This window comes from Etheostoma cragini, chromosome 23, assembly GCF_013103735.1.
Source record: "Etheostoma cragini isolate CJK2018 chromosome 23, CSU_Ecrag_1.0, whole genome shotgun sequence".
Taxonomy (NCBI): Eukaryota; Metazoa; Chordata; class Actinopteri; order Perciformes; family Percidae; genus Etheostoma; species Etheostoma cragini.
This window is the reverse complement of record NC_048429.1, coordinates 13,776,337-13,800,413: the sequence shown is the minus strand read 5'-3', so window position 1 is coordinate 13,800,413 and position 24,077 is coordinate 13,776,337. Positions and strand designations below refer to the sequence as shown.

General features: G+C 42.5%; 1 protein-coding gene across 1 annotated transcript in view; it reads left to right on the top strand.

The window, feature by feature from the left end:
- The first annotated feature begins 7,335 nt into the window (after nt 1-7,335).
- Nucleotides 7,336-24,077, top strand: part of sox5 (SRY-box transcription factor 5) — a 182,276-nt gene continuing 165,534 nt past the window's right edge. Inside the window, exon 1 of the mRNA XM_034863668.1 lies at nt 7,336-7,350. The gene's annotated coding sequence lies outside the window, so the exon portion shown is untranslated. The remainder of the gene's footprint in view (nt 7,351-24,077) is intronic.

Here is a 24,077-nt window from a genome sequence, read left to right as displayed (position 1 = left end):
TGTGACTGCACTTAGGGACACAAAGTTTTTGCAATTTTCCGGACTGACTGACCGTCATTTCCTGTAATTTAATGTAAGTGTAAAATAATGATGGCCACTTGTTTCTCTTTCCTTAGCTGATTGGCTCTTGCCATAATATGAATTTTAACAGTTGTCCAATAGGGCTTTTAACCTGACTTATGCACAACACAACTGATGGCCCCAACTCCATTAATAAGGCAAGGCCTTGTGTCACAAGGCACAAAAAAACATTTCAGATGACTACCTCCTGAAGCTTATTGAGAGAACACCAAGGGTTTGCCGCACTATCAAAATAGCAAAGGGTGGCTGCTTTGAAGAAACTAGAATATAAGACATGTTTCCAGTTATTTCACACTTTTTTGTTAAGTAAATAATTCCATATGTGTTCATTCATAGTTTTTTATGCCTTCAATAAAAATCTACAATGTAAATAGTAATAAAAATAAAGGAAACGCATTGAATGATTTGTGTCCAAACCTTTGGGCCGTACTATCTATCTATCTATCTATCTATCTATCTATCTATCTATCTATCTATCTATCTATCTATATTTAGATATATAGATATAGATAGAGAGATAGTTCTCCAACAGGAGAGAGACCAACAGATCCCGTTGTTCTGGACGGAGACCAGTGAAGGAAAAAATAAGCACTTTTCCACTAGTGATGACTAGGCGTTACTGCGCAGCCTCCAACTGAGCTTGATGACGTATTTGTGACATGGGCAACGTGTCTTTAAGTTGTAAATCTTCTGGTAGCTGGGCCAAGAGAAATCTCAATCATTCCCAATCAGCAGAGACGGCGAGCATAGGTATATGTTAGGAGATAACATAGGCACGGACTAATTATTGCTAACATACTAGGTAACATTAGTAATCAAACCTAAACATCTAATGGAAGTCCAAACGGTCTGCGTGCTTCTCCTGACAATACGGTGATTGTCAACTATGCGACAGTAAGTTGTGTGGTTATGACACAATCGCCTACTTTTACAAGAACGTCTGCTACGGAGCCATAATGAGAGGTACAAGGTAATGGAGCCTTTTATACATTGTCGTGTTTCTTTAGAAATAAACAATGGACAAATAGTCTTGAAACGCTTCAGATGTGAAAATATTTACTGTCAAAGTGGCACCAAAATGAATGGCAGTCAATGGGATGCTAACCGCAGCTGATGGCTTCGTAGCATTAAAATGGCGCCATGGGAGCTACGCTAAGAGAGGAGAGGCTTACCCCCTTCGGTAAAAACACACACTTCTACAACTGCGCTTCTCAGCAACCTCCGAGTTATTTTCCCAAACTACCACAAGGGGGAACAATGAGTCTATTCTAAATTCAAAAACTATTTTTTTCAAAGAGCAACACAAAGTTGGGATTTATGCTTTATTTAGAAGTATTTCCACACAGTATTTTTGGGGTTGAAAAAACTTCAAGGGTAAATAATTGGTTTTGCAAATGTATGGCTGGTTAACCACCCGAGCTCAGTTAAAGAGCAGTGTGCTGAGCTTTTTTACCCAACCTTGTGGGGGACAGCCTTCCACACAGTAGATAAGGCAGTCCCATGAAGATAACTTTGACTCAATATAATAAAAAAAAAAAACTAACCAATGTTACATCATCTGTACGTGAAGTAAGCTGCCTGATAAAAATAAAAGACAAGGACTTGAAATGTTAAGCAAACTTAATCAATTCCTTGCTCCACTTGACCTACAGTGGATTTCTACTTATGTTACCCCTCGTGAAACTGAGATTGCGCTAAACAACTGAAGCCTGTGTTTGGTCCTACTTTGCTCTCAGTGGTGTGTGAAATGTAACATAATGTAACACATGTATTGTTCTCCAGCTGGGAGAGAGAGTGGGGTCGACATTAGGCCCGCTGTGCCATCACTCCTTCAGGCCTGCCTCTGTGCAAAAATGCTTCCCTTTTTTGTTTGTGTGTGTGTTTGTGAATTTTACTCTACCAACGTGTTACATCTATTGTCTAAGTGTTAATTTCGTTACTGTGTGTGTGTGTGTGTCTTCAGTGTGTGTGTGTGTGCTTGCTTGCTTGAGTTTTTTTTGTGTGCTTGTCATTTTACTGGTGTGTGCCTAAGTGGCCATTGTGCAGACACAGTGGAGGAGAGAGAGACCAGCTCGGAACATAAAGCCACTAGTCCAGCTTTGCGGCTCCACCAGCAGCCAGCCAGCCCCATTCGGCATGCACCTGGCGTCCCCTCACACACACACCACCATTATTAATTGCTAATACATATTTATGTGGCACAAATTTGCCATTTGTTTATGCATATTATCAATAGCACGGGGTGCTTAGCCAGAGAAAACAGTGACCTTTTTAAAGAGTAATAAATGGAAGTGTGTGTGTGTGTGTGTGTGTGTGTGTGCGCGCCTGCCTGTGTGTCTAATGGCTGATGTTTGAGAGGGAGGTGTTGGGTTGAAACAAGGGGAGGAGGGTGGCTGTTTTGTGCCTGGATGTGGCAGAGAGGCAGCTGAGGTCTGCCAAGAGGAGATCCACTGATCTGGATGTTTACCCACAGTTTGTATTTCACACAGGTAATGAGCTGTCTTTGTCCTTGGCTTCATTAGCTTTGTCCATGTTCACAGTGTCTGTACTGGATGTTCCTTTGAGAGTGTAAGGATTTTTTTTTTTTGCAGATACTGATTTTTTTTCCATCTACAAATGTGTGTAAATGTTAAGGACTTATGACCAGCTGACTCCCTCTGCAGTTGAATCCCACCCATTAAAACTCTACAATAGGAGACTTTTCAAATTATTCCACCCACTTTATTATATAATTAGATAGTGATGTATAGCTGACATCTTGGCATCTTTTTCCATTTGCTCTCAATTAAGACTGGGTAGTGTTGAATTGGCCCTGAATGGACCAGACTGGGATGGGATAAGACAAACGGGACTAGACTACTTTCAGGACTTGACTGTACTGGACTAAAATAGACTGGACTACTCTGTTCTGAAGATGGTTGCCAAACGATACCACTTTCTTATCTGTGGAATAAATGAGGCTACAGCCAGTTTGCTTAGTACAAAGATTAAGAAGCAGTGGGAAGCAGCTACCTTGGCTCTGTCTGAAGGAAACCAAATCCCCTACCTGTACCGCTAAACCTCATTAATAAACATGTTAGTGTAAAAAAGTGATTTTATGGTGGGTTTAGAAGCCTGACTATTTTTTTTGCTATGCGTAGTGACTTCATGGAGTTGTGAGGTTTCCATGAGGTTTCCATGATGAGTTGAGGGTGAATTGAACAATGAAAGCAAGCAAAAAAATTAACTAGTGCAATTTCCAAAGTTGGAAGACAAGTGTTTTAAACACTTTTTGGTGGCAGATCCAAACCAGACAGTGATGGACGTGCAGAGGACAGACTGGACAATGGCTGTATAGAAGTGGATCAACAGCTCCTAAGGCAGGTTGAGCTTCCTGAGCTGGTGCAGGAAGTACATCCTCTGCTGGGCCTTTTTTGATGATGGTGTCTGTGTTGGGCTCCCACTTCAGGTCCTGGGATATAGTGGATCCCAGAAACCTGAAGGATTCCACAGCAGACACAGGGCTGTTGAGTATGGTGATTGGGGGAGGAGTGGGGGGTCTCTTTCTGAAGTCCACGGTCATCTACACAGTTTTCAGCGTGATGAGCTCAAGGTTGTTCTGACTGCACCAGAGGGCCAGCTGATCCACCTCCTGTCTGTAGGCCGACTCATCACCGTCCCGGATGAGGCCGATGACCATTTTGTCATCAGCAAACTTTCTGAGTTTAACAGAGGGGTCTCCTGAGGTGCAGTTATCAGTGTAGAGGCGAAAAGCGGTGGGTGGAGCACATACCCCTAGGCGGCGCCAGTGCTGATAGTCCGTGTGCTGGATGTGATGTTCCCCAGCCTCACCTGCTGACTCCTGTCAGTCAGGAAGTTTGTGATCCACTGACAGGTGGAGGCTGGCACAGTGAGCTGGGAGAGTTTGGTGCTGAGGATATCCGGGATGATGGTGTTGAACGCCGAGCTGAAGTCCACAAACAGGATCCTTGCATATGCCCATGGGGAGTCGAGGTGTTGCAGGATGTAATGCAGTCCTAAGTTGACTGCATCATCCACCAACCTTTTAGTCCTGTAGGCAAACTGCAGGGGGTCCATCAAGGGGACTGTGATGTTCTTCAGGCGGGCCAACACCAGTCTTTCAAAGGACTTCATGACTACAAATGTCAGGGCGACAGGCCTGTAGTCATTTAGTCAAGAGATGGAGGTTTTTTTTGGGGACTGGGATGATTGTGGAGCGTTTGAAGCAGGAGGGAACTTCAGATCGCTCCAGAGATCTGTTGAAGATCTGAGTGAAGTTGGGGGCCAGCTGGTCTGCACAGATTTTCAGACCGGATGGTGACACACCGTCTGGGCCAGGAGCCTTTCTGGTCTTCTGCCTCTGGAAGAGCTGGCGCACATCCACTTCACAGATCGTGAGTGCAGGTGAGGGGTCAGAGGGGGGGGGGGGGGGGGGGGGGGGGGGGGGGGGGGGGGGGGGGGGGGGGGGGGGGGGGAGGTAACAACGTACAGGTAGGGGAAGGTGACTGACTGAAGTGTGTGTTGGTGTGGGGGAGGGGTGTGACTGTGGTCTTTTCAAACCTACAGTAAAAGCTGTTCAGCTAATCAACCAATCACATGGCAGTTTCTTCAATGCATTTAGGGGTGTGGTCATGGTCAAGACAATCTCCTGAACTCCAAAGTGAATGTCAGAATGGGAAAGAAAGGTGATTTAAGCAATTTTGAGCCTGGCATGGTTGTTGGTGCCAGACGGGCCGGTCTGAGTATTTCACAATCTGCTCAGTTACTGGGATTTTCACACACAACCATTTCTAGGGTTTACAAAGAATGCTGTGAAAAGGGAAAAACATCCAAAAATGCCTTGTTGATGCTAGAGGTCAGAGGAAAATGGGCCGAATGATTCAAGCTGACAGAAGAGCAACTTTGACTGAAATAACCACTCATTACAACCGAGATATGCAGCAAAGCATTTGTGAAGCCACAACACGCAGAACCTTGAGGCAGAGGGGCTACAACAGCAGAAGACCTCAATGGGTACCACTCATCTCCATTACAAATAGGAAAAAGAGGCTACAATTTGCAAGAGCTCATCAAAATTGGGCAGTTGAAGACTGGAAAATGTTGCCTGGTCTGATGAGTCCCAATATCTGTTGAGACATTCAGATGGTAGAGTCAGAATTTGGCGTACACAGAATGAGAACATGGATCATGCCTTGTTACCACTGTGCAGACTGGTGGTATAATGGTGTAGGGGATGTTTTCTTGGCACACTTTAGTGCCCTTAGTGCCAATTGGGCATTGTTAAATGCCACGGCTTACCTGATTATTGTTTCTGACCATGTCCATTCCTTTATGGCCACCATGTCACAAAGCTCAAATCATTTCAAATTGGTTTCTTGAACATGACAATGAGTTCACTGTACTAAAATGGCCCCCACGCTCACCAGATCTCAACCCAATAGACCATCTTGGGATGTGGTGGAACGAGAGCTTTGTGCCCTGGATGTGCATCCCACAAATCTCCATCAACTGCAAGATGCTATCCTACAAATATGGGCCAACATTTCTAAAGAAGGCTTTCAGCACCTTGTTGAATCAATGCCATGTAGAATTAAGGCAGTTCTGAAGGGCCAAAGGGGTCAAACACAGTATTAGCATGGTGTTCCTAATAATTCTATAGGGATGCTTAATTCTTAAGCCTACTCTTAATTGTGGAGATAATGTCTGCCTCCTGAACCCAAACTGGAACCTGGTTCCACAGGTTAGGAGCCTGATAGCTGAACGCTCTGGCTCACTTTCTACTTTTAGAGACTCTTGGAACCACAAGTACCCCTACACTCTGGGAGCACAGTGCTCTGGTGGGGTAGTAAGATACTATGAGCTCTTTAAGATAAGATGGTGCCTGACCATGAAGGGCTTTGTAGGTGAGAAGAAGGATTTTTAAATTCTATTCTGGATTTTACAGGAAGCCAATGCAGAGAAGCTAAAACAGAAGAGATGTGATCTCTTTTCCTGGTTTCTGTCGGAACACGTACTGTAGCATTCTGGATCAGCCTGATAATAAAGAATTGCAGCAATCCAGCCTAGAAGTAACAAATGCATGGACTAGTTTTTCTGCATAATTTTTGGACAGGATAATCCTACATTTTTGCAATATTACGTAGGTGAAAAAAGCTGGTCCTTGAAATTTGCTTAAGTACAATCTCCTCCTGCGCTTCGTAACGGACAATGTGGCGGTGAAAAGTGCAGATTAAATATGAAGAACATTTTATTTAAGATTTGAGTTGTGTTTTACAAGGTGGTTATGGAACAATGATCAGTGTGTATATATCTAATTGTAGGGTGTTTGATGCTATCATATATTCCATGGAGTCGGGCAATCTCCTCCTGCGCTTTGAAGTGGACATTTGACGGTGAAAAGCGCTGATTAAATATTAAGAACATTTTTATTTAAGATTTGAGTTTTATTTTACCAGGTGGTTATGGACCAATAATCACTCAAATCAAGCGCAAATAACCCTGCTCGATGTAATTTTCATGATAACTTAGATGATATGCTCCACTTATGTCTAACATGTTGTCTGTATGTTTATCTGTTTTGTATGGCTGGTGAGTCAAAGAAGAATGTCCACCTTGGTGGACATTCAAGATTTATTCTATTCTTTTAGAATAAATTCTTTTTATATGGAGTGAAAAAATGTGCGTGAGGCATCAATACTTGAAAATATTACGAGTAATCATTATTTCTGCATGTACTTTCTGCAGTGTGACTTCCGTTCTCCACCTCACCATCTGCGTTGCCAATTCCCATTGTCTCCAAAATGTGCGGACGCATGGGTCAGAGTTTGCGTGGAGGACCGCGCATTCTTCCGTCAAGTTTTTTTAATTGATCACAACCTTAGCGTGGGAAGTGGCTGATTTCCAGCCCTATTTTGTGCATACGCCATGTTTATAAATGAGACCCCAGTTCTTTTTTATTCCTCATTTCCTTCTTTCCTCTCTTTCTTTTTCGGTCTCTTATTGTCATTGATTTTCCTCGTTTGTTCCTCTTGGCTTTACTCTCCACTCTCCTTCAAACTTTTTAAAGATCTCATGTGCTCCACACTTCATTTGCCCGCTTTTTTTCCTCTAACCACTGTAAGATCTCTGTAGAGACCATGTTATTGTCTACCTGGCTGTTTCTTTGAGTGGGAAATCCAGCTAAATCGCTTTTTCTTTTTACCAGGCTCGGCCGTGTCTCTGATGGGTATCCACTCTTCAGCAGAGCTACCTTTCTTGGGACGCTTGTAGGTCAGCTGCTATTTTCTTAACACACACACACACACACACACACACACACCCACACACACACACACACACACAATAGAAACATGTATGTGCTCAAGGTACTCTGCATTTAAACTATGGCAAACTAAATTGGGTTGAGTGACAGTGTCAGTCAGGCACTCTCTCTTTCATATTACACACATGAACCCTCTCCCTCTCTCTCTAACCCAGCCTTTATGTGGCCTTCGTGAGGTCACACACAGGGCTCAAGTCAGTTTCCATGACTACACAGTCAGCATCCAGCCGATCGGCATTCTCAGCTGGCCACTGTGAGGCCTGTGGGCAGCCAGTAAGCATCATATCTGTACATCTGACATGGAGGGCAAAGGGGGAGGTGTGTGTGTGTGTGTGTGTGTGTCTGTGTATTATTTTTTGGCAGTGTGAAGTACGGGGATTAGAACAGGGGCCTCTAATTTGTCTTTTGAGGTGCACTTACAACAGTGTTTCTTCTTAGCATTAAACAAAAAGGTATTATGATATACAGTATATCCAAAAGCAATATGCTTTAAGTATTTTTTTTAGAATTTCACCCTGTATGTGTGTATCAGTGACATACCAGATCTTTCTTCTTTATTTCCTTAATACTGAAGCTGGAAAAAAAAAATCTCCAAATTCAGTACAAGGTTTCGTGCCACATTAGTTCCAAACTGACATTCCTCTCACCATGAGTAGTATACAAAATACATAGGACGCTATGCAACGCATGCCAGGAAACTCTCATCCTCTTGAGAAATGTGAGCCACAAATACACAACAGTGTAGGAAACTCCATGGGGACTGAGACCAACAACCCAGATACACAAGTAAATACTAAAGGAACAAAATCCCCTCATTGGACTTGACATCTCCTGTGGGAGAAAAAGCAACATGACCAATGTTAATTTTTTTTTCACCAACTTTCTACCACGTACACTCTGAGACAGAAATACTTTCCTCTTACTACGTTCTTCATACTGCTCTTTATGTCCAGTAGTGTTGTATTTCTGGAGATCAGCAGCTTTCCCCTCGCGGATGAAACAGGAAGCAGACACATTAAACGCCACAAAAAAATTATCATGTGCATAATACTTTTGTTTGCTCCCAAGTAGAATTAAGAGAATGTTAGCTTGACATCTGCCCCAACAAGGGCATGCATACAGTAAGTGCAACACCATGCAAAGCTCAACCAATTCCCAGTGTCTCCTGTCTTTTCACTTAGTAGGAATCACGTGTCCTCTTGCTACGTTGCTCAATGTATTTTGTAATGTTCCCTGTTTCCTAGCCCCTGGAGTTGTACTAGTGTATGAACTGGGATATTGTGAGCGCGAGGGGTGAGAGGGCCAGAGAGGTAAATGGTCAGAGAACAACATATGGAGGGTAGGGAGAATGGGATTGTTTGTTTTGGAAAAGGAAAGCCGTGGGACAGCAAAGGACAGCTGAGACAAAAGAGACATGTGGAGCTTCAACACAGAGCCTGCTTTATTATTCATTATTATTATTTATTTTATTTTAGCACTGAAATACCTCTATGGTCAAATTGTTCCTCCACTTTCTCTAGATTTTCAGTACAAGCAAGAAAAAGGTGTGGCTTTGAGGTAGTGATGGCAGACGGAGAAAGCTGAAATAAAAGGGGGAGGAGAGACAGACAGGTTAATTGACCGACAGACAGACAGTAAGACAGACAGACAGACAGACAGACAGGGAGGTGTAACTTAGGTCAGTAAAGTTGGGACATATGGCTCCTGGAAGCCCTGAGACTTGCTACTAAGGGACCAAAAGGACAGAATACAAAAGTAAAGACCCACATGCCATCTGCACAAGGGACAAAGAATGGGAGATATGAGTAGTGTGTGTGTGAGAGGGCAAGTATAGCCCAGCAACAATGCCAGGCCCGTTGAGATTAGACACACAAACGCACGCATCCCAAAAAAGAAAGCATATGCACATTCTTTTCGGACTCACATGCATACACAAACTTTCAGACGCAAATGAACGCATGTGAACACATTGACTTCAGCACATGCACACGCTCACAAACACTGTCACTTTGACTGAAACAGACTTTATGTCACTGCTGTCTCTTCATCTGCCAGAGCGGCCATCCAGAAAGCCTTGTCCTCAAATCAGATTGTGTGTCTGTGCATGTGCGCTCTCCTTCCTGTCAGACACCACTGAAGTGGTACACTTCACAGAGCATTATATTGTCTGACATATGGGTTTTTGCCCCTCTGCTCTGTGCAGGAAACAAGGCCAAGTGGGCAGCCTCAGAATGGAGCCCTTGGGTTTGATGCAGTTTCCATCAAGTCCAGTTGTCTTTAATGTTAGCGGAGTGAAACTGGGGTACGGATGGGGCTCAGCTAACAGGGTCAGCGGCCCCAGCGCTGGTTTGTGTGTTGGGTTTTCTGTGCAACTTCTGGGTCAGCGACGAAGGTTGAGTGAGTAGGTTGTTCCCATGAGTCAATATGTGACAGATACACCTTCTGTGAATAGCTTACCTACATGCTTTTGCCCCTAAACTGCAGTCTTCAATTTGCTATCCATTCACAAATCTACAGAGACTTACACCTTTTTTTTTTACTCAACTTAAGTCATAATTGTTGTCAACTAACAATGCAGAAACAAGCAGGGACTGCTAAAAAATCCCCTGCTTTTTTGGTGGTTCCCTCAAGGAAACTTGAATACAGTATACTCATAAAGTTGCGTAGAGTAAAATATGGTTAGTAGGATGGATCCAACCCAACGCACCCTGAATGAGTAGATGTGGTTTGAAGGCATTTTCTGTCCCCTGACACAGATTTTGTAACTTTGCAAAGGCTTTTTTTCATTGGCCAGCTTTAGCTGCGCCGTGCCAAGCCAAGCCGTGATGGCTTGTGTTTCCAATACAGCCTCCCAGTAGCCTCTTGGTAGGAGGGCTGACCAGGACCAACCTGCTTTCAGCCAAATCCGAGCTTAAGCTACACTGATGCAGATTGGAACATTTCCTACTGTTCACATAAAAAGCGTTCCACTGGTGAATCTGTGGGATGCTTTTAATGTGAAGAATGCATAGGAACTGTATTAGCTTCATTAGCGGTGCTATCCGTAGGTTGAGTTTGACATTCAAGCCAGGTGGGGCAAACAAAACAATTTTTTTGCAGCTGACACCTGGCCCACCACTTGGGGAACACAGCATGAGCATATGGAAAAAACAAACATGATAAATTGACATAGATGTTTATTTTTAACCCATAGAAAAAAACACAGTAGGCCTACAGCATTACAATCATATCTAACAGGTAGAAGCCACTTGACTAGTCGCATCTTCTGACGCAATTAGGATCAAAGCAATGAAATGTGGACGACTTTAAGTTTTGCACAGTAAAAGTATTCTCTTCAGCCAAAACGAAAAGATTTGTTGTAATTAATGAAACATTTAAAACGTTATGTGAGACACAGGGAAAAGAGAGGCTTCTCTTGGTTAATAAGTCTGACAAGACTAAACATTTTCAGTTGACAATCACACACTCACACAACACTTCCCACTTTAAATTTTTACATCAGAGGACAACCCCCCCAACCTGCAACCTACCAGCTACCGGATACCGGCAGGATGGAGACAAGGACCAGGGTAAAACGCATCTTCTTGTCACGTAAGGGCCCTGTTCATGTTGCACAGACATGTTAATTGCATTTTATGTCTGTTAAGAGGCACAAAGGCTCTTAAAACTTGCCCCGACATCTGCCGTTTTTGTCGATAATGCCGCTTTAAATGTGAAGGATTGCAAGAGAAGAAAAGCTAGCTGCTCCCATCGTCAAACGCAGCCAGTTCCTTATCGTCCTCATTGCAGAAAAGCTTCTCTCAGAGGTAGATGACCCAATGGGAAGAGTGAGAACTAACTGTAAATGTTTAAAGAGATTTGGGGAGTTTTTTTTTTTTCAGCTTTTTTAAGATGCTCCGTTGAAATTTGTGCGTTAGCAGTGTTCCCTTTGGGCATGGCAATGCAGGCAGAACTGTTTGAGTGACTTCCACACATTGCTCCAGGAGTGTGTCTGCCTTTTTCACACAAAGTGTGCTTTTAGGCTGTCAGTAAAGGCCGCAGCTTTGGACATTGTGCAGTTGGATGACTGTAGGGCCTTTTGCGTAATGTGGATCACACGCAGTATCTTGTCAAACACAACGAGGCTTGTAATGAATGACATTCTTAACATGAAGTCATGGATACCAATTTCTTGTGCTGACCACTTCTCTCCCTCTTCACTAATTGCTCTCAAACACTTCGTAATCACAGAGTAGTGACTTTTCTCTGGGCTGAAATATGTGCAGAACTGAAACTAAATTTTAATCATTTATATTTGAATTGCTAAGCTTGAATAATTGCATTGAAAAACAAAATAATTGCGTTAAAAAACTGAATAAGCAAAAGCACTTAATTTAATTTGTGCGCCAAGCAGTGTATGTAGGCTGCGTAGGGGCGAGTCTCTTTGTTGTTCTGCTGCACACCAGGCACATGACCTGACATCACAGACGTCACTGTGCAACACGTAACTCTGTGCCAAAATTGGGAGGTTTTTAAGACCACACATATCAAGCCCAGCGTTGCGAGATGCATAGCAGTCCATAAAACACAAAACACGCTCCTTGATTTCCAATTCCTTGCATATGTTATGCACACTGACAGCTGCTCAGTTTTGGAGGACCTAGTCTCGTTCACAATTACGGTGAAAAATCCAGTTTTCTGCACCTTTTCAGCAATGTTGTTGTAAATCACGTGTGCACAGATGCCAATTATATCATTTAGAAAATCTAGGCTTGTAGAATTAAAACAGTTAAATTGCATGTTTTAAAATAAGCATCATATTTCGATAAAAAACTGCAAACCTCAAGGAAACGCAGTTCTGACACTTCTCCCTCCTTGTGCCCACTAAAGGGCATTCCAAGTTTAAACAGTAACCTCACAACATCCACTACTTTTCATAGATAACCTCTGTTCTTTTTGACTATGGCTTCATGGCTTTCAGAAGGTTTAGCTGCAATAGAGCCATTTGAGGATGAGCTGGCTTGGAACTTATTCCATTTAATCATACAGGTAATCATACTGTTAAGGAAGAAAAGACAAAACAGCAAATAGCCGTTAAGACAATGCTGTAAGAAAACCAAAGATACACAGATTGGACAATAATAGAAAATGATATAGGTAAACAAATCTGACAGGGGTAAAAGTAAATTAACAATACTATAAGCGGTGCTATCCTTAAAACAGTTCTAATGGCCTTGTGAAAACTGACATTTCTTTGAGTGTATAAACGGGCACAAATAATATTCAGAAATCCTTTAATTTAGATCATTAGAATTTACTTACAGTGTGTGTGTGTGTGTATGTGTGTGTGTGTGTGTGGAGAATTGTATAATTTCCCTTAATATTCCAGAAATCTCGTAGCCATTGAATCATACGTTACGTACATTAATGCATTTGGACATGATCCCTGCATGAACTCTTCACTTCCACCAGGACTAATCCGTTTCAAAGACAAGGGGCAATGTCCCCCACCGGGGTGCTTGCTTTTTATAATGTGTGTGTGAGACACAGAGTGGGTGGGTTGGTGTGTTTACAGGCGTGTGGGTGCTGACCAGCTGATGGCATAAACAGATAAAGCTGTGATGGAGAATGTACGCTCTCTTGTTTGAGTTTAGGAGACAAACGGCTGTCCGAAATACACACATAAGTATGAATACACACATACACACACCACCCCCACTCCGCAGTGTGTATACACCACACGTAAGGTCTTAAGTGCTTGGTAACAAAGAGTTTCACTGTAAATACAATGGTGAGTAATGCTAAGAAGACTGGCCTGTGGTCACTGCAGCCATGCAAGTTCTGAGAGATAGTGAATGGGAATGTGTGGTGGGCGAGTATTTTCAAAGGACTGTCTAGCTGCTGGTCTACTTTTAAAGGTGCTGTGTGTAGCATTTGGGGTTTCTCAAAATTAAAACGACATTTCTCATAAAATCGGTTGCTTTCTCCTCCCTTGCGTTGTTCCTTTAGTTGTTACTTTAGGGGAAAAACTAGAGGAAGAACAAAAATAAGGGCCTTGATCACCCCTACAAGATTATATTAATTTCAAAGGAATTTTCAGTATGTGTTCTTACACATAGCTTAAATCATGCCAATCTGGAAAGAGGAACTGGGATAAAGTAAAAATGACTCGTTCCCCTTTTTGTGCAAGAAAACAATCCCATCGGATTTCCTGTGCGTTGTGACCCGATACAATAATAAAATCAGCATGGTCAGCATTGTCATTGTCATCCTGTATCCTGCAGTGTTTGACCACATGTCTTTGTAAACTTGGATGCCATAGATGTACTTTTACAGTGTAGACAAGGAGCTGTATATACTTGCCAATCTTGCACAATGTAAAAATACCTCAACATGACACACTACACTGTTACTGAGATCACGGCAGAAAAAGTGGCAGCAGCAACGAGATCTATCAGTTTCCATACATAACGTTGTGTTTGAATTTAGTTAACATTTCCTTACATTGTAAATGTGTGTCACTTAATTTTTTATTTTCCAATAGTGCTTTTTTGTGCTACCAAAGTGTAAACGGCCAGTATAGACTTCCAGGCTCCTTACCAAATTTACACTTCTCTACAGAACTTCAAGCACTTTCAGTGCTTTGTACTGAAGATACATTTGATTTTAAATATAATAGTTTAGCACATGGGAGCTAGACAAGGAAGATGGCTGTATTCATGTTTGCTAAAACATCTGAAACCTTGACAACATGGAATACAGCTATTGTTATTGTTGCATCCCCCCCCCCCCCCCAACACACACACACACAGCTCAGCAGTGGGAGCTCATCATCTGTCACCCAGGGCCCAGGCGTAGGGGCGACAGATTGTCCTCACGGTGTTCCTTCAGGTCCCATTGCTCCAAACACACACACACACACACACACACACACACACACACACACACACACACACACACACACACACACACACACACACACAAACAATCTGCCCACTGACATACTGTTCTCATAGTATTCCCTCAGAGTGCAGGCAGGGCGGTTTCTCTGGCTTTATCTCAGAGGAATATTAATACAACACACCATGATTCACAACAATTCTACATGGGGACACAGATATGTTACGCAAATGTATCTGTTATTTTATGCTCTGGGCTTTGTTCCTGTTAGAAAAGTAGATTTACGTGCTGATGAGCAGGATTGTTTGACACACAAACGCACACAGTGAGCGATGTTACAGTTGAAGATTAACAATGTGCGTTCAGATCAAATAGGAATTCACTACTTGCGGCGCAGAACAAATGGATCTCACATCAATGACTATCTGCTGCTATAAGATATGGCACAGTGTGGAGATCAAAACGCCAGCGCAACGTATTTAACTGTCACAAAACTGCCGCATCAATTAAACATCAAGAGCAGGCATTCTATAGCCTGACCCAGTGATAATCAAGGGCGTTTTTAGTATCAAAGTGCTGCTCAGTAAACGCCAGGCCTTTAAAGATCATCATCCATAAACATTACCTAGCTTTGTTCTTTGCTCTTGGGGAAACGGCATAGACGTCCACACCTTCCTATCGCTCTTTCTGGCACTCTACACCCCTCCCCACCCCACACCCTGTACCTGTGTGCGCAAAGAACTACAATCAAATCAAAGATATCTCCCTATAGCCTCCCTAATGTGCTTTCTGTTTCTCTGTGGAATTCTCTTTCCTTGAAGAAAAACAGAAAGTGAGATAGAGAACAGAGGCGAAAGAGAGTGAGATGTAGTGCAGGTACTTTCATTACACCCCCCTCCCCCTCTCTCTGGGTGCCTGGGTTATGGCCAATTAGGCCTATTAGCAACAACAAAACACGAGAAACACAACAAAACCCGGTCGGCAGGCAGGCAGGCAGGTAGTTAACGGTGGGAGGAATTGTTATCTCTCCCACCGACAGGAACAAAGAAAGCGCTCTCCAGAGTGCCGGTGGAAGAATTTATACCTCCCAGTCTTCTCAATTCTACAATTAAACTCTTTACTGCAATTTCCTGTTGTTTGGCGTCTCCAGAGGGACCTTCCAATGTGCTTCAGTGATTTTTACACCTGCAAAATGGCGTGTTATGTAATTAACCAAGTTCAAGGCGGTTGATCAGAGGTGTAGAGAAGCTACAACTTTTCAGTTTTTAAGCATGTCTCTGTTAAGTCTTGCGATAGGGATGACACATTGAATAAACGTGATCACTATATCTCAATGTGATCATCCTTCATATCTACTCTGGGCAATACAGCACAATGGGATGATATGATTTACCTGAAGACACTTAACAGTGAGGAAATTCTGCAATTCTAGTCGTATAATTTGATAAAACTGTTAACAGGAAACTTTAATTTCCTTGCGGGAGTCATCCCAAAGGGATTAATAAAGCGAAGTGTAAGTCTAACAGATTCTGGCTCATTAAATACAGTGGTCCTTACTCATTACACCACTGTTGCAGCAATACCTATAAGCCACTACACGACAAGTTGTGTAACTAGTACCTGGTTGACTTTAGCTCTTCCCAGATGTCTAAGTGTGGTGTCCAGGTGTGATATGAAGAAAAGTGATTTTCTACCTATGTGGAAGGAGGGAAAAGTGACGATTAGGGCAACATATATACATGTACAGTTGTGTACAAAATAATAGCAGTTCAACATCACTAACTTAATAAATCAAATTCTTTTGGTAGAAGTGATATTTCTACATGGTAAATCATTTATTAGTAAGTGTTGTAGTCATAGAAAACCAACAGACCCAACATTCATGACATGCATGCTGCTCATTCTGTGTAATTGAATCTGTAATTGAAAGGGCCATGTTCCAAATAATAGCAGCTTTGTGTTCAATTAGTGAGGTGATTGACTCTGTGAAGAAACAGGTGTTAAATATGGCCCATATTTAAGGAAGTAAATGTTGTGCATGCTGTTTATAGTGCATTTCACACTGAAACACTCAAAAAATGACGTGTTTCCGGACATTTCTCTGATGAACAGCGGACTTTAATTAAAAAGTGGATTGGAGAGGGGATAACAAATAAAGAGGTGCAGAAAATTATAGACTGCTCAGCTAAAATGATTTCAAATGCCTTGAAATGGCATCCAAAGACTGAACAACATGGGAAGAAATGGTCAACTACCATTTGAATGGATGGAAGAATAGCCAAAATGGCAAAGGTTCAACCAATGATCAGCTCCAGGAAAATCAAAAGAAGACTTAAAGTTACCTGTGAGTACTGTTACGATTACAAGAAGGCTGTTTGTAGCAAAGCTATCAGCTAGACGCCCCTGCAATGTCCCATTGCTGAAAAAAAGACATGTACTGAATAGGTTGAAATTTGCCAAAGGACACATTGACTGGCCAAAGGAGAAATTTTGGGTCTAGGGGCCGTAGACAGTTTGTCTGATGATCCTCATGCACTGAATTCATGCCACAGTACACTGTGCAGACAGTAAAGCTTGGTGGTGGAAAAATCATGTTATGGGGATATTTTTGTCACATATCAGGATCATGGATCAGTTTCAATACATCACAATATTTGAAGAGGTCCTGTTACCTTATGCCGAAGAGGAAAGGCCTTTGAAATGGGTCTTTCAACAAGACAGTGACCCAAAACACACCAGCAATCGAGCAAACTATTAGTTCCAGATGAACAAGATTGATGTTAGAGCGGCCGGCCCAATCCTCGGACCTCAAACCCATAGAACGCCTGTGGGGTGACATAACAAATAATGTTTCTGAGGCAAAACTGAGGAATTGTGGATTGTACTTGAATCGTCCCGAGCTGGAATACCTGTTCACAGGTGCCAGAAGTTGGTCAACCCCATGCTACACAGATGTGAAGCAGTTCTCAGAAATAATGGTTATGCAACTAAATATTTTAGTGCAGTGACTCAAAGTAAAGCAAACCCTTGAGACATGTTTCAGTTCATACAGTAAATGTTTGAGTTTGTCAACAGCCTAATATTCCTTTTTCTTCACTTTGTGTAAAGGTACAACACAATCTTGATACATTTTTGTCATGTTTTGATTTGGAATTGAATGTGCAGTGTTCCCAATGCATTGATATTATGGAATTAAAAGCTGTTCTAAGGATTTTGAGCATTATTCACTTTTTTAGACACAATGCTATTATTCTGAAAAGAACTGTATATGATCGCCATACATCTCCTTTTGTGTTTTGTCCCCCTCCTTCCCTTCCTTGTCCCTCTCTCTCTCCTCCTTTGCCAGTTTCTTAAGATGTCCCTTACTCCACGCTTATACTAAATACGCCGTGCTCCATATAAAATCCATTAACTCAACATGCCGATGCACAACCGTCACCCAGACTGGAGCTGAGTGTGTATTGTGTGAGCGTTGTCGAGGCGGGAGGGAGATGCAATCAAATAGAGATGTGCAGAACAAAAACGGGTGAAGGAAGGATGGAGGGAGAGGAGGAGGAGGGAGGGAGAGATGAAGGGAGTAGGCAGCGAGGTAAACTAAATGTGACATCTCATATTTGACTTTTCACTTCCCATTTAGCTGACACGTCCAAGATAAGTGGAGGAAAGATCACTGGTCTCATTCTGTTAGACAAAGGCCCGTGTGTATGAGTGCATTCGTTGTTTCAAGCATGTACATTTTATATTTAGGACCTTTAGCTCATTCCTTTATGTCACTGATGGTAAATAAGCGGGTTGGAGGTGTGTGTGTGTCTCACAAAAGCAATTCATTTTCATATCCATGAGCTTTGATTGTTTTCTGTCTACCATTTCATTTGAATTTCAATTGCTAAGGCTGAATTATTTTCTTTTCATGGTTGACCCTATACTCACCAAGTGATTGGCAAACCTCACTGCACTTTTGGTACCGACGGCCCTTTGTCAGCACAAAGAATTGAAAACCGCCAAGTACCCTGAAAGAATTTCTTGTCTTTAGCCAATTTTAGATTCAAGTTATATTTTCTCCAGGGCGCCTTCCTGCACAGCTGCTTGTGTTGAATCCAGATTTAAGTTTTGAGACTTGGCTTCTTTTGTTAATTGAAAAAAAAGTGTATTTTAGCTAAAGATTTTTAGTCCTCGAAGTAAGGTATGACAAAAAGTTTCATTCCCTTAACATACCCCAAGGTTAGCTAAAGTTTTTTTTAATTTTAAATTTTTTATAAAATCCATCATAGTTTACATGACGACTTCCTGGCTAAACAGGACATTATTACCAACATTTCTTCTGTGCTCATTTCCAGTTCTACTACAAATTAAACTGGTTTAGATAATCCAGCTACACTCCAACATTTTAAAAATCCTCTCTTTGCTCCATCCAAAATCCTACTGCTTGCATTCTGCTCTGCTTACATGCTCTGATAGCAAACGTGACAAAACATTATACTTTTAGCATATCGCTAAATAACTGCTAAATACGGCCTCGCAGAGCTGCCACATGGCTGAAAACATTCTTTTTTTAAAGCTTTTGCTGTGTTCCCAATTACGTTTTTTTCATAACTGATAAATAATGGCTAAAAGTTGAAAAATAAAGAAACGGAAGCTTTAAAATACTTGTTGGTGTACAGTTCAGTTCTTTGTCCGCTCAAATACCAATCTATTTACAGTATATACCCTATTCTACATGATACCTGATTATCACAGTGTGTGTTCAGTAAATTCTCAGAACCATCTAGCTTCTTTTTTGAACTGTAAAATAGAGCATTTTATAAAATGGCTATATTATTTCCCCATGGCAAGTCCATCAATTGGAAATGAAAAATGTACTTGTGTCTTAATGGTTCCAGTATCTGTCAGCTTCCATTGGACTGAGTACACACGCTGGATCATACAACACTGCTTACCTATAGTATGGCTTTGTCACTTGTGAAAAAACTCATATTTGAGGAGTGTGTGCGCGTATGCGAGTGTTCGTGTATGGTTGCTTCAACGCCCACTCAAGCGAACAAGAGAGGCTGCAGTTATCTTCACCTCCAATTACACACCGGGAACACCTCCGCTATGTGTGTGCGTGTGTGCACACTATCACACTTTCTTATAACCTTTTTGTGTGTGTGTGTGTGTGTGTGTGTGTCCTCGCAAAGCCCTGGGGTTACAGGCAGCTTGGTGACAGTGCAGATGGGATAACATATGACATGTGAGTGACTGAGTGAGTGTGTGTATGCATGTGTGTGTGCGTGTCAGTCCATCTGGGCTCCCCTCTGATCGGCCGGGGCTCCCTCTGCTCTCCGTGGCCCACTGGGGAGCCGGCGGGAAGACGGAGACGGAGCGCAGCGAGGCCTGCCTACCTTCAGCCTCTCTCACCTCCACTAACTCTTTTTATAAAACACTACGGTGCAGTTTGCTAGCTAATATAAAGTAGAATTGATTCCCTGTTCAAGATCTTTGCTTTTTAATGTAGTTACGTATTTATTTATCAACCTCTAATTATATGAAACAAAATATTAAATCACTTCAATTTATTTTTTTAGTATAAAAGATATTGTTGGTTTAGCAAAATGAGCACTCCAACAGTCAGGGAGGTTTAGTCAAAATTCCGTCAGTAGGACAAATTCATAGGGGTGTACTTTCTATACCGTTTGTACCGCCGAGCCCTAGTACAAAGCCTTTTGTGACTCCAGAGAGAGTTAAGCAGAGTGTGATGTCACTTGAGGAATTTCTTAATGGCCACTGATGGCAGTCAATTTGCATTGTGGGTAATGTAAGCTCCAAGTTTTGACAATGAAGAAAATTGCAAGACATAAAAAAACAATATATATATTTACATATATCTAGTTCTGCTGCATCATTTTTTTATCCTTAAAAAAAAAAAAAGGGAAATTGTGCATCATGAGTCCAACTATGTTAAAGGAGTGCTAAAAAGGATAACTCAACCGCAGGAGTAGTTCGGTAAACCCTGGAATATGGTGGCAGATGTGTAAATTAAGAGTTGATACATGGTTGAGAATGGCAGAATATACTACTATAATGAATTATGTGAGGAGGGCAGCAAATAAATCTGTAAGACACACAATGTGAGGAGACTGACAATGCCACCTTTTTCCAGCATGCAGACCAATTGTGGGCACACAATGCCAAAGGACACTGCCAGGATAACGTACCGGGAGTATAACTTAACTGTATATCCATTACCCAATGAATAATTTGGCTAAAATAAGATTCAGTATATGCAAGCAAGTTATCACATTTGAACTTGTGCTGTACACAACAAAAAAATTGTGTACAGCACAAGTTCAAATTTGAAAACTTGCTGCATTTACTGGATCTTTTTTTTAAGTTTAATTGGGTGATTTTCTTTTTTTTGTGTTGAATCCAATTTTTTTCTTCAGCTGGCATAAGCTTAATGTTGCTCAGCCAATGGCATTGGGTTTTTACCAACACAAAGGCGAGACGCTGAATGTACAGGACAATGTGAGCATCTCACGTTGAGCATTCTGTCCCCATGAGACTTGTCATGCTTTCTTGTTCACGGAATCCAGGTCCATTGCAATTTTTATGGGGCTGGCCGGGGCCACGTCGTGTTGAGGGGAAAGGCTGCGGGATTTGGAATGATGGAGGCATTGGAGGGATGGTGTGTGTAGTTGGGATGAGAGGGAGACAGCGGGGAGCTGGGCAGTCGGTTTGTTCCGGTTCCATCCTCAGGCTGGAGGCCAGAGCCTGGACACAGAGGATGAGGGATGATGGAGAGAAAGCGAGCAGGAGTCAGAAGAGAGGGCAGATGCCAGTAGAAAGACATTGCAAAAGAGGTTAGGGTGTAGGGAGATGACAAGGGGTCTTTATGACCAAGGTAGGAAGAGTTAGTAGGTGATGAAGGGGAAAAAGAAAATGTCAGTGGAACAATACTAGCAGAGCTGGGGGTAGGATTATTGTCAAGTCAGACCAACACTGAGATGCTAAAGATGACTTAACGATGCCTGACAAGTGCAATTAATAATTAAAGCAGGAGTTGACGGTCACGCAGCTTACATGTGGCGATAACTGAGGATACACTCCCTTGACAAGCATACTCTCCTTCCTTTCCACCTCCTTTTCTCTTTAGACACAGTTTAGTCATCTTTTCACTTTCCTCTCCTTGTCACTCTCTCGGCCTTTGTCGCTCCCTCTCCCTCTCTCTCCGTCTGTGGGATTTTGGCGATCATGTTCGTACCACACCCCTGCCCCCAACCCTGGCCTCCGTCGCTTTATCCATCACCCATCCACTTTTTCTTTCTCCCCTCGATCTCTCGCTCTCTCACGCCTCCCGTCACCCTTGAGCAGCTCATGCAAAACTGCAGCCGTCAATATCAGGTGTTGACGAGTTGCCCTACTTAATATTCATGGGTGAGATTATTTGAACGTGTGTGTTTGTGTGTGTGTGTGTGTGTGTGTGTGTGTGTGTGTGTGTGGGTTTCAGGGGGGTTACAGGAGAAGGAGGTGATCGAACGTGTGTGTGTGTGTGTGTGCGTGCTGGTTAGGAATGGGGGGTTGGAGGGTGTACATGAAGCATCATTACCATATCAAAGACATGCTAGGCTTTCTGTCCTAATGGTAATTACACTGCCCACAATTGGCGCTCACTGCTCGGATCACAACAACAAGATTTTTTTTTTCAAATGGATGGAGGGATGAGGAGGAGGGATATTAAAGGGAAGTGGAGGGGGGGTACAATTGGCTGGGGCTTTCAGGTTATGTTAATACCGCTCATCTATTTAATTAGTGGCTGGCGTTGGGCTTTGTTTACATCTGACGTGCCCCTTCTAGGAAAGACGAGATGAGAGAGAGGGAAACAGAATGGTGAGGGTGAGTGAGGATGAAAACCAAACGAGAGAGATGGTGGAGGAGGATAGAAGAGTGTTTTCCGGGGCCGGGTGGTGGGATGGCTGGAGCGGGGTGTGACTGTGCCTCTTGAAGCCGTAATGAGGTCCGTTGTGGATGGACCTTTGATAGGCCTTCTGGCTCCACCTCTCTTGCTTGTCCCTGGAGCCGGGCAGGCCGGGCCGGGGGAATCGGCTCACACTGCAGCCAGGAATAATGCCTGCCTGTCTGCCTTCCTGTTTCTTTGACTGATTGGCTGTAGCTGATTGGCTGACTGGGTGCTCGACTACCTGGCTCCCTGCCAAACTGAGGGACTGAGTAGATGAGGGTGAAACTGACCCATGATGACCGACTGGCTGCATGACTGATATGACAAGAGTATGCACTCTCGCCTTTAGGCAGTGTCTACACCTGTTCCCAATCACCCCAGTTGAGTCGCACATCCGGACGTTAAAAAGCATTCATGGCGTTGCACACGTGTGGACACACGAAAAGTGATGGAAGTTGTTGTTGTTTCAAAATTGATTCTTCATTTTTGAAACAACAACTTCCATCACTTCCACAGCTTGAGAGAGAACCAACCTGGCCCACTTTCACTCCTCTGCACACTAGGCAAGTTGCAGAGATGTCAGATTTTCTGTTACTAGGGTTATGTACTGAACTCTGTACTTTTTAGGCTACCGACCAAATTATGTCGGCACTACTATGTACAAACTCTTCTCTGTCCTTTTTTTCTGCATGTTCAACAAAGAGCGGTGCTCAGCTCCAACACAAACGTGCGCAGACAGTCAGCGAGCTGCGGGCACCTAAGCAGCTTGTTTAATTCCCGGTGAGTCAGGGCAATGCCAATTAAGTCGTAATGTCTTAAGTGTGGTTGCACTTTTCCAAACTTCACGCAGACAATGCTCGCTGCAATATAGTATAACGGCGAGCCGAAAGCTGCAACAATGTGGTTACACTTCCTCTAAGCCATGCACAACAGTGTTCTTCAAGGCCATGGTGCGTTAGGGAAAGGAGAGGGAGATAGGGAGGTGTTTTATTTTGTACACAAAAAGAAAATATTCCCCAAAAACATTAACATTGGGCACCTGTTCCAAATTCCATTTACCTCCACTGGTATCGGTTCAAATGTAAACATTGATGTGAAAAATGTTCAAGAAGTTGTTGTATGCAGCCTCCCATCAATTCCAAGTAATTTCACATTCTGTTAGATGTTCTAACAAGCTCTTTGTCAAAACCATACTGAGACCTCAGGTAGTTTGGTCTAAGTCTGATGGCTACCCAACGGACTGTCTGACTACCAAATTGCCAGTACGTAATTTTCTTCAGTAACTTTTTTTTTCCAATGTGTCCAGCTCCAACATTTTTTTAATTCTCTCTTTCTATAATATGTGTGTGTGTGTAACAAATCCACATGAATAATATGGAAAGTAATGAAAATATAAATAAAAAAAAATAATGAATACATTAATAATACTGAAAGGCTCAAAATAAGTAAATACAAATATAGATAACAAAAAATTTAAAAATCTTGATGTAGGTTATAGCATAAACTTTCATTATCCTATTCTCCCATTGCCTCCTCTATATCTCCACTTCTTAAATGTTCCAGAAATATCCTCCAAATGTTGTGAAATTCAGAAGCCGTCTTTCTATCAATACAGGTCAGAGTCTCAAGAGCCAAACTCAATGTTGAGTTATTCAACTAGTGGTTAAAAGACGGGCACCCAACATTCTTCCAACATAAGGCTATACAACATTTGGACTGTAGTAAACAAGGGTCAACAATTTTTTTTTTCCTTACAAGGTAAAGTACAGTCATCTGGATAAATGCCTAAAATACTGTACATAGCTTAGGGCAAAAAAGGTACAGGGGACGGTGGGATCTGAGATATATACTTTAACACAG